This window comes from Coregonus clupeaformis, unplaced genomic scaffold (genome assembly GCF_020615455.1).
Source record: "Coregonus clupeaformis isolate EN_2021a unplaced genomic scaffold, ASM2061545v1 scaf0206, whole genome shotgun sequence".
NCBI classification, from domain to species: Eukaryota; Metazoa; Chordata; class Actinopteri; order Salmoniformes; family Salmonidae; genus Coregonus; species Coregonus clupeaformis.
The window spans coordinates 369221-379602 of NW_025533661.1; the positions used below are offsets into that span (position 1 = coordinate 369221).

General features: G+C 44.2%; 1 pseudogene; it reads left to right on the forward strand.

Moving 5' to 3' along the window:
- The window catches only part of LOC123484151, a 29570-nt pseudogene extending 21830 nt beyond the window's left edge, over positions 1-7740 (forward strand).
- The last annotated feature ends 2642 nt before the right edge of the window (positions 7741-10382 follow it).

Genomic DNA, 10382 nt, shown 5'->3' on the forward strand with positions numbered 1-10382 from the left:
AAAAATACACACAAAAAAAAGACCGCTTTTAAAAATGAGAAAAAAATGGCAATAGTACTGGTTGTCCATTTTGAGACGCCGTAGTCAGAATTAATCTAAGATAACTAAAGAAATCTGTCATAAGTTGACGATTTTGTAGAGAAGATCTTAGTCGTGCAATTTTACATCTATCTAAGATGTTTGCAGTATTTCACAATGAAAAAACTTGCATGAAAACGAGTCGTCTCTCGTAAAATGACAACAAAGATCATTGAAGAATCTCTACTGTTGACCAATCACCGACAAAGGGGTGTAGACTTCGGCTACTGACTTCTGCTTGCCTCAAGAAAACATTTGTGCCCAAACAGTCTAAAAAACCCTTACTGAAGTCCAAAACTAACAAAAATGTCACAAAATGTCGTCATAATATATGCACGAACTCTTCCGAACTGTTTCGGCTGGGAAGCATGCGGACGCTTTAAGAAGTATGCTAGTGTGGGTATTGGAGCAGAGCCATATCTCCATAGTCCAAAGTGGCTTCCTCTCCATGTCTCCTAGACGTTTCCTCCGATTCCTGTACTTATGTGACAAAATGGCGGGGGGGGCTTAGGGCTAACAGACACTAACCCCAAGGCTGTGTCTCAATAGCCTGAATTAGCTTCCTCTCCTTGACATATCCTTGATCTGTACTGATGTGACAGGAAAGGTGAAAGGAAATCTCTGAGAAGCTGCTTCTGTCATTGCTCTCACCTTTCCTTTATTCTCAGATCAGTGCTGATGCTGATGAAGGAGAGGAGACAAGGAGAGGAAGCCATTTTAGACCACTGAGATGCAGCAAAGTGTTTCTTAGGGCTAGCTGCCTGAGAAGGCGAAAGGGAAAGTGTTAAGTGTTTGCGGCATTGATTGTAATTTGGCATGTTCGGATACACAATCGACAAGCAGAGGTCAGAATATACCCGATGACCCGAAATCAAATGTATTTATAAAGCCCTTTTTACATCAGCAGATGTCACAAAGTGCTTATACAGAAACAGCATGCAATGCAGATGTAGAAGCACGGTGGCTAGGAAAAACTCCCTAGAAAGGCAGGAACCTAGGAAGAAACCTAGAGAGGAACCAGGCTCTGAGGGGTGGCCAGTCCTCTTTTGGCTGTGCCAGGTGGAAATTATAAGAGTACATGGCCATTAAGGCCAGATTGTTCTTCAAGATGTTCAAACGTTCATAGATGACCAGCAGGGTCAAATAATAATCACAGTGGTTGTAGAGGGTGCAACAGGTCAGTACGGGTAAAAACGGGTATGACTTAGCGTTGATAGATTGTAAATGTATTTCCTCCATTATTGATGCATTTGAGATGACTTAATGTCAATTGTCTCTGATCTTCATTGACCAGCTGCTGAATGTGCATAATTTTGTATGCATTTGTTTTTTTCTTATGTCTCTGCCAGGTGACGTATTTCACAATATAGGTAAAGAGGACCATAGGCAACAACCCACCCCCATCGCCCCTAGGAACAGTCCCACGGGCCTGGCCTCCCTCCCTTCGCTCTCATCTGGCCCAGCCCTGCCACCTGCCCCTGGCCCCACCACCCAGCACCACTACCCCAGCATGGGCTCGCAGCCCTTCCCAACGACTGCCACCCCGGCTCCAGGCTTCATGGAGGCCCACCATCAGGGCATGTGCCTGTCACCCGCCGAGCCGCCCAGTGCTGCCCCAGCCGACGGGACCATCAGCGCCCCACCCAGCGTGTGCAGGTCAGTCCCTTGTTTATGTTGCCTTTTACCACAGATCTAAGATCAGATTAACCTACTCCTGATACTAACATTGAACAGTAGAGCGATGAGAAAATATCAAGGCCTATATACGGTGTCCAATCAAAAACGACATTGTGTAGATAATCCTCTAAGAAAACCAATGGTCCAAACCTCATGTCTCTATCATCTGTTCAGAATTTATTGGAGTTTTTACCCTTGTAGAATGGTAAAACATTTGGGTGACTAAATCAATGGAGGCCAGAGGAAAGAAAGTGGTCAAAACTCCGGAAAATAGCATTGCGTCAACTAGGCTGGATGCTGTGCGAGAATTAAGGCTACCTCACAGACATACCATTTAACTCGTTATCTTTCTTCTCAAATCTGGAGGACATAAAACGAGGTAAAATGGATATCGATTTTGAGACATGACGTAGTATTTTCATATTTTAGTATACGCTGTTCATATTAATGCGAAGTTCCTGTTCTTTTTCAAAGACTTATCACAAAACAAGCGTATGTATCTCTGTGAAATGTCAACAGAGCACTAATTCAGTTGCCTTTAACCACCACAGCTCTGGGATTAGATTAACCTATTCCCGAATACTAATATTGCCCATTAAAGGTATGAATTAAAATCTGATCCCGTATCAGTTGATTGGGCACTACTTCTGCCTACTACCTCTCGATGGCTATTGGAGCGCATTGAATCGTAACCACCAACTGATGCTTTGAGGTGGCTCCTAATCAACTAGGTCTTACTCATAACCAGAACATTTGAAGCCCATCGCTCCCTTCTATACTCCATAAAATGGATGAGCTACATTTCAACATTACGTTCCAATAGGCATACCGAGGCCAACCTGATCTGTCTTACTGAAAGATGGTTAGATGACACGCCATTGACTCAGAACTGAGCTTGGTCGGAATCGTAACACCATACAGACATGACAGAGACATTTACATTTTAGTCATTTAGCAGACGCTCTTATCCAGAGCGACTTACAGTTAGTGCATACATTATTTTTTTTCATACCCCCTGTGGGAATGGAACCCACAACCCTGGCGTTGCAAACGCCATGCTCTATCAACTGAGATACATCCCTGCCGATCATTCCCTCCCCTACCCTGGACGATGCTGGGCCAATTGCGCGCCCCCATGGGTCTCCCGGTCGGGCCGGCTCGGCAGAGCTACGACAGAGCCTGGATTCGAACCAGGATCTCTAGTGGCACAGCTAGCACTGTGATGCAGTGCCTTAGACCACTGCGCCACTCGGGAGACATGGGGAAAAGCACGGAGGTGGGGTTTGCATTTATGTCAACAAAGCGTGGAGCAGATCTGCCTATTTCCTGAGCCCTATACTACGAATGAGGTTTGAAGAGTTAGCGAGGTAACTTCGGTCATACGAATGTGACTCACCTTTTAGCCAGGTACATTTCTATTGCAACGAGTCCTTCAGAACTAACTTGCTCCGGGGCAGGCTAACTCGGGGCTAACTCCATTTACCCTGAATGAAGTGTCTGAGCTGCGGTTTGATGACCATTCATTCTTCTTTTGACGAAGATGACTGAGTAAATATTTGATTAATCAAAGTTTTTTTGTGTGTGTGTTTAAATATAGTAATGTTAAAATACCTAGCACATTTATTAATGACAGAATGCGTTTGAAACTTCACGCACCTTTGTATGAATTAGCTAATACAATTATTTTAGATCGGAGTGGGAAAAAAGCTGCTGTTGCATTGATAAGCACACCAAAGACATCATTAAAGATGCGTAATAAAATAAAGACAGCAATTCTAACTGCCTATTTCACACCATAGCCTGCTGAATTTGCAAGAAAACTCTTCTTTCATTTGATTTCGCCACAAATTAAAATGTGGCACTGACTCTCCCATCGATTGATTTTTCAGCAGTCTCAATGAAGAGTTCGGTGTTCGACTCGCCACGTGCGACACGCACGCGCAGTTACAAGCCTCCTAGAGTTAAAGGCAGGCAGACGAGCAATATCCACCATCGTAGTATGAATGAAGTCTCAGCTGGAATGTGAAGTTAACTGAAGTTGGCTAGCTTTATAAAAGCCTAAGTAGATCTAGCTTGCATCGTAGTATACTGTACCACTCTGGAGTCGCACTGCTCATCGGATGTGGCGGTACTATCCCTCTCCTTCAGACTAAAGTACCTGCCCGGTGAATTCGGTCAGTTCTTTATCATTCTTGTCTATGTGCCACCCACAGCCAATGTTACTCACACAGCAGATGTTATCACGTCATGTGTGCAGCGCATAGTCAAAATCACCGGACTCCCCGATTTGTATTAATACTGGGTGATTTCAACAGCTGTACTCTCAAAAAGACTCCTTCTTATCAGCAATATGTTACATGTGCAACAAGGGGTAGTAAAACAATTGATCCTATTAAACATGCCTACAAGTCGATTCAGAAGGCTCCTCCTAAGCACCGCGGTTCATATAGCAGTCCACCTAATTCCAGCCTACCAAACTAAACTACAGAGAGAGGGAGTGGTCTATAAATCAGTTGAACAGTGGAATGACACCTCCAGTGCAGTGCTGCTAGACTGCTTTGACAGTACCGATTGGACTGTGTTCTCAGAAAATGCCACACTGGATGAGACTTTAGAGGCTTTGTCTGATTGCATACATTTTTGTGAGGATACAGTGGTCCCTTCAAAAAGAGTGAAAGTGTTTTCAAATAATAAGCCCTGCATTACAAAGGAACTGAAAACAAAATTAAATGAGAAAATAAATAGCACCAATAAAAGAAGCAAAAAGAGTTACAAAGAGAAGTCTTATCTAAATGTCAATCCAGACTGTACTTCCTTCGTAAACTTAGAAGGCCTAATGTAAATCTGTTTTAGTCCTTTTACAGATTGTTTTATTGAGCCTGTCTTAACATTTTGTGTTAACTACATGGGCAAGTCAGAATATCCTAGAGAGAGTTGTGCAGGTCAGTGGTAAGATTGTAGGGAGAAGGCAAAAGGCTCTCCAACATTTACAAAGAGCGCACACGTGAGAGGGTTAAAGAAATCATTTTGGATCTTACACATCCACTGGACAGCCAATATGCAGTACTGCCATCAGGGAACAGACTCAGGTCTTTACCTCTTCAAGCCAAGAGAGCTACTAACAGTTTTGTATCGGTATCAGTACGGCTTTTAAGTGAAAATTGATTTGTGTGACTTAGTGTGTATCTTATATAGCACAGCTCTTTAATGAAATATATTTTTGTGCCTTACAAATACTTACAAGGTATATGCAAGATAAATGTATCTGTCATGTGTGAACGTTTCTGTTTTATATGTTTACTATACATCTTTATCTTATTTGACTTGCCACAACTGAAGTTCCTTCTGGAAAAAAAGTATTTTTCAATTGGAAGCACTTTATTTGACAGTACAGAAAGTTCCAGATATTTATTGGGTGAAATTACCTACCGGCACTTCAACTACTTCATATTGGCATCACATTGACATTTTGACCTTGGCGTTTGACCCCTTCTAGTGACCCCGAGTGCGAGGGCCACCGTTGTGAGGGCAACGGGGCGTACGACCATCAGGGCTACGACGGCGAGGAGAGCCAGGACGAGGACAGCTGCTCAGAGCACAGCTCCTCCACCTCCACCTCCACCAACCAGGAAGGAAGGGAAGTATTGCGACTGCTGCTACTGCGAAGTTCTTCGGCCACGAGGGGTAAGACATGCCCGCATATACTCATGTACTAATATGAGCAGATTACTATGCATCAACTTGCAGAAAAGTCAGAAACAGAAGTCTGTAATAGTGTTTTATGATGTAGAATGACATTTTGTGGAATACAATATCTAAATCTTTACTAGAATGGCCTGTTGAACACTCTAGCCAGCAGCTGAACTGGCCTAGTCTAGAGAGATGGCACTTTATTTAGCACTTTTGATTAGGTCCCCAACACATTGTATGCAGTTAACTCACCCCATTAGTTAGTATTGAGGGCTCTGATGATATTCAACACACATTTAAACTCAAACTACCAGAATAATCTAAAACCCTATTTCCTTGTTTCCTACCCTAGCCCCCGGCAGCGCCCACCAGCCGCAACTACGCGGAAATGCGTGAGAAGCTGCGCCTACGGCTGACCAAGCGGAAGGAGGAGCAGCCCAAGAGGGAGGAGCAGCCGGCAGTGGTGGAGCGCGACAGCGGCGCTGACGGCGTGGAGGACCACCGGCGGGTGGAGGACCTGCTGCAGTTCATCAACAGCGCCAGCGACAACAAGCCCGCATCCAGCTCCAAGGCCGCCCAAGCGGGCCCGCCACAAACAGAAGAAGGTAGTGGTTTAAAGCATTTAGAAAACTTTTTTAAGGTGTTTGAAGTGTTACCCTTTTTGTTTAGACGACAGTGTTATTGAAGTGTCACTTTAAAGTAATCGTTCACCCCAGGCATTTTCAGACCTCAAAAGTGGTCTATAGTTGCACTGATAATCCACACATGATTTTGAACTGAACTATCTCTTCAAGGTGTAATTTTAACATTGTTGTTGTCGAAGCAAACCATATCCTTTCGGAAGGACTTAGTTCAAAAAGGGAGTTGGTTCAAACCAGAGTTTCTTTTGTTACTAAATGAAGCAAAGGACCAACCGGATATGAACTGTGTGTGTCTCTGTGTGTGTCTCAGATGGAGGAGAAGGTGCGTCTGGAGGCGGAGGCCCGCGAGCGGGAGGAGCAGCAGGAGCAGCGGCTCCTGGAGGAGCAGCGGCGGCGGGAGGAGGAGGAGGCCCTCCAACGGGAACTCCTCCGGCTGCAAGAGCTGCAACACCTCCGCGTCGCCAAGAAGAAAAAGAAGGAGAAAGCCAAGGAGCTCGCCACCCCCCTCCCCGCCCCCGTACCTCAGAACAACCCCCAGCCCCTCAAACAGACGGCCCAGAACGTCCTGGAGAACCTCCGCAACGGCAAGAGCCAGCTCCTGCACAGCCTCATGCGCCTCCCTGGCCACAAGGATCCCCGACTGGAGCACCGATCCCAGCCCCGGCCCCAGCCTCCCCCTCACAGCACAGCCCAAAGAGCAGCAGGGAGAAAGCCCTACTCCAGCCCCTTTTCCTTCACAACGGCACATCCGCCGCACCACAACCGACTGAGGCCAAGCCTAAACAGCAGCAGCCAATCAGGCAAGCCGCCAGCGAGACAACGAATGTCAAGAAAGCCCCAGAAGCGCCAAGATGGTGACCACCACCAACTGTACACCACAACTACCACCAGACGCCAAAGTGACCCGACCCAGGCTTCCCGCAGAAGACTCGGTCGCCCCCCGGCACCGGGACCCAGGAAGGAGGAGAGGAGCAACGGGAAAAGGCAGCACCATCAGCAGTCGGGCGAGCCAGGTGAAAGAGGAGAGGAGCCAGCCCTTGTTGGAGCCCTCCCCCGTGCCTCGTAGACGGAGCAGCCCCAGCAGAACAGCAAACCCCTCAGCGCAGAGTCCCCCAGCCCAAGGCCAAGGCCAAGAAGAACAAGAAGAAGAAGGCCGACAAGACAAACAACTCAATAGGTCAGCAGTATGCTATGTTATGCTATGCAGTTTTATTTATCCCTGTAAGACGGTTAGTTTCAGGGGCTGCGAAGTGCCACAGGCACATACAACATCCAGACATATTGAGACGGGGACAATATGAAACATACATTTACATTTGTTAAGTTGGCATTTTGTGACCGAGTGTTCTCTTATTGTAGATGACGTTTTCCTGCCCAAAGACATTGATCTGGACAGTACTGACATGGACGAGACTGAGAGGGAGGTGGAGTATTTCAAAAGGTACGGACCTAATTCTATTCACGCACACTCATGCTTCGCATTGACTCCATAAAGCTTTGTTGAAAGAAAAAATTGCTTAAACGATCTCTTGCCTTCCCTCCCCAGGTTCTGCTTGATTCCGCCAGGCAGACCCGACAACGGCTGTCCATCAACTGGTCCAACTTTAGCTTGAAGAAAGCAACGTTCGCGCCCACTGATGCGACTCACGCGTAGGGCAAAGAAAAGAGACTTTGGCAGGAAGCAATCAGCACCCACTTACCCCTCCATGCAAACACCCCCTAGTCATGCTGTGCCCAAATCGCGCCCCACCCACGCTGCCTTCGCCTTGTTCCTTGTTGCTGTGCGGTTCTACCATGAACCCATCCTCCGGTCATCCTCAAACAGAACTCTGAGAGAGAAAAAATTTAATTAATTAAATGACACACAAAAGAAAAATCACAAAATGCTACTTTCTACCTGATTTTGTTTTTATCGCTCGTTTGTGTGCTTTTAGTCTGTGAGTGGGGCATTTCTCTTGACTTAAAAAGCCATGTTCTGACATTCATTTTCTCTCTTTTTTTGGCTGACTCGTAGTCAAAAGACGCTTACTATGTATGCCTTCCGAAAACAGACATACATGGAAAAAATTCTGAGAAGAAAAATAGATATATGATGAATTTAAACCTTTTAATTCAGTCACTGTGGCTTACTATCCCCTTGTTACCCACAATTCCTAGCACGGCATATCATTCAGATAACTGACAAGGGAATGGGCATGGTCTGCCGCACTCTCCCCTGCCCAAACAACTCTCACTTCACTGAGAGGAACTTGGCTTAATACTTGACAATGTTCTTTTTTTGTTTTTTTTCAGTTCCATTTAACAAAACCGATAAGTAAAAGTGTACCAGTTACAGTTTTTATTTCGTTTTCTTTCCTATTTCTGACTTGTATCCAGCTTGTATCACAATACTTTCAGAATGAAATTGAAGAAAAGAACAATGCACACTATCAATCTGTAATAGAGTGTATATTGTATTAACACTGAAGCCAAACTGGCTAACTTTTAACATATTGTTAAGTAATATTAAAATCTTATCTTTCTTTTTTGAAAGATGGAATACAGTAGTATGGCAGGATGTGTGTGTCTTGTCTGTACTTATTTCCTTGGTGCAGTGGGGGTGGGGGTATATATTTAGTATAGTTTTATTTATGTATTTTTAAATTTTCCCAAAATATATAGGGGAGGTCCATTCTCTCCTTCGTACTTGGATCGACCTCTGGTGATAATTGTAAATCATATCCATCCACATTATACACCGAAATCGATTTATAGAGCTGTAGGCTAAGTTATTGGTTAAGTAAGAAGATGCTGTAGCACTATCATCCCCTCGATACGAGTGACTTTAACTGTCCACCATTACCGTCCTCCCAAGGCGAGTAATATTTACTGGATGTGCTCTCAGGGAATGTTTGGCCTATAAAGACATCACTGATGCTTCTCCATTTGTGGTGTGCAGCCACACTAGGCGACGGGACAGTGAGTCACGTGGAGGACCGTGTGCTTTCCGGGATCTCCACCACTGATGGTAGTCAGTCAGTGACACGATCAAACGGTAGTGGAGCTATGACTGAGTCCTGTGGGACCCCACATTCTCGAAGCAGTGACTGAAAAGGTAAATGACTGACTTGACTATCATATGTCAGTCAGTGGTGAAATGTGAGTGTGGGTTATTTGCCCTCAGTCCTCTAGAAGAACATAAGTCGCTCTGAGTCCTCGATACTCACAGAACCCTGGGGAAAACATGGTTGATGACGGTGTTATGAAATTGAAGGTTTTCCCTTGGCGGGTAAATGGATGATGTGTTTGTGGAATGACATTGTGGTAGTCTGGTAGAAATTAAGGTCCTAGATGCCTACATTCCAAACTACTGTATGACACTGTTGGCATTGTCTGAGCCTCTTACTATATTCTTATTAAATTATATTTACTCTAAATGTAAGCTTCTGTGGGAACGTGCCTTCAGAAAGTATTCACAGCCCTTGACTTTTTCCACATTTTGTGTTACAGCCTCAATTTAAAATGGATTAAACGTAGATGTTTTTGTCACTGGCTTCCATAAAATACCCCATAATGACAAAGTGGAATTGTTTTTTTATTTTACAAATTTAAACAAATTAAAAGCTGAAATGTTGAGTCAATAAGTATTCAATCCCTTTTTATAGCAAGCCTAAAGTTCTGGAGTAAAAATGTGCTGAATAATTTACATGTGCAATAATAATAATTGTGTTTAACTGCTCAGGGATTTCACCATGAGGCCAGTAGTGATAGTGACTTTAAAACATTGAGAGTTGCTGTGATAGGAGAAAACTGAGGATGGATCAACAACATTTTAGTTACTCTACAATACTAGCCTAATTGACTGAGTGAAAAGAAAGCCTATACAGAATAACAAATATTACAAAACATGCATCCTGTTTTCCTGCAGAAAATGTGCCAAAGCAATTAACTTTTTGTCCTGAATACAGTGTTTGGGGCAAATCCAATACAACACATTTTTTAGTACCGCTCTCCATATTTTCTAGCATAGTGGTGCCTGCATCATGTTATGGGCATGCTTGTAATCGTTAAGGACTGGGGAGTTTTTCAGAATAAAAATAAACAGAATGGAGCTAATAAGCACAGGCTAAATCATAAAGGAAAACCTGATTCAGTCTGCTTTCCACCAGACACTGGGAGATTAATTAACCTTTCAGCAGGACAATAACCTAAAACACAAGGCCAAATCTACACTGGAGTTGCTTACCAAGAAGACAGTGAATGATCCTGAGTTACAGTTTTAACTTAAATCTCCTTGAAAATCTATGTCAAGACTTG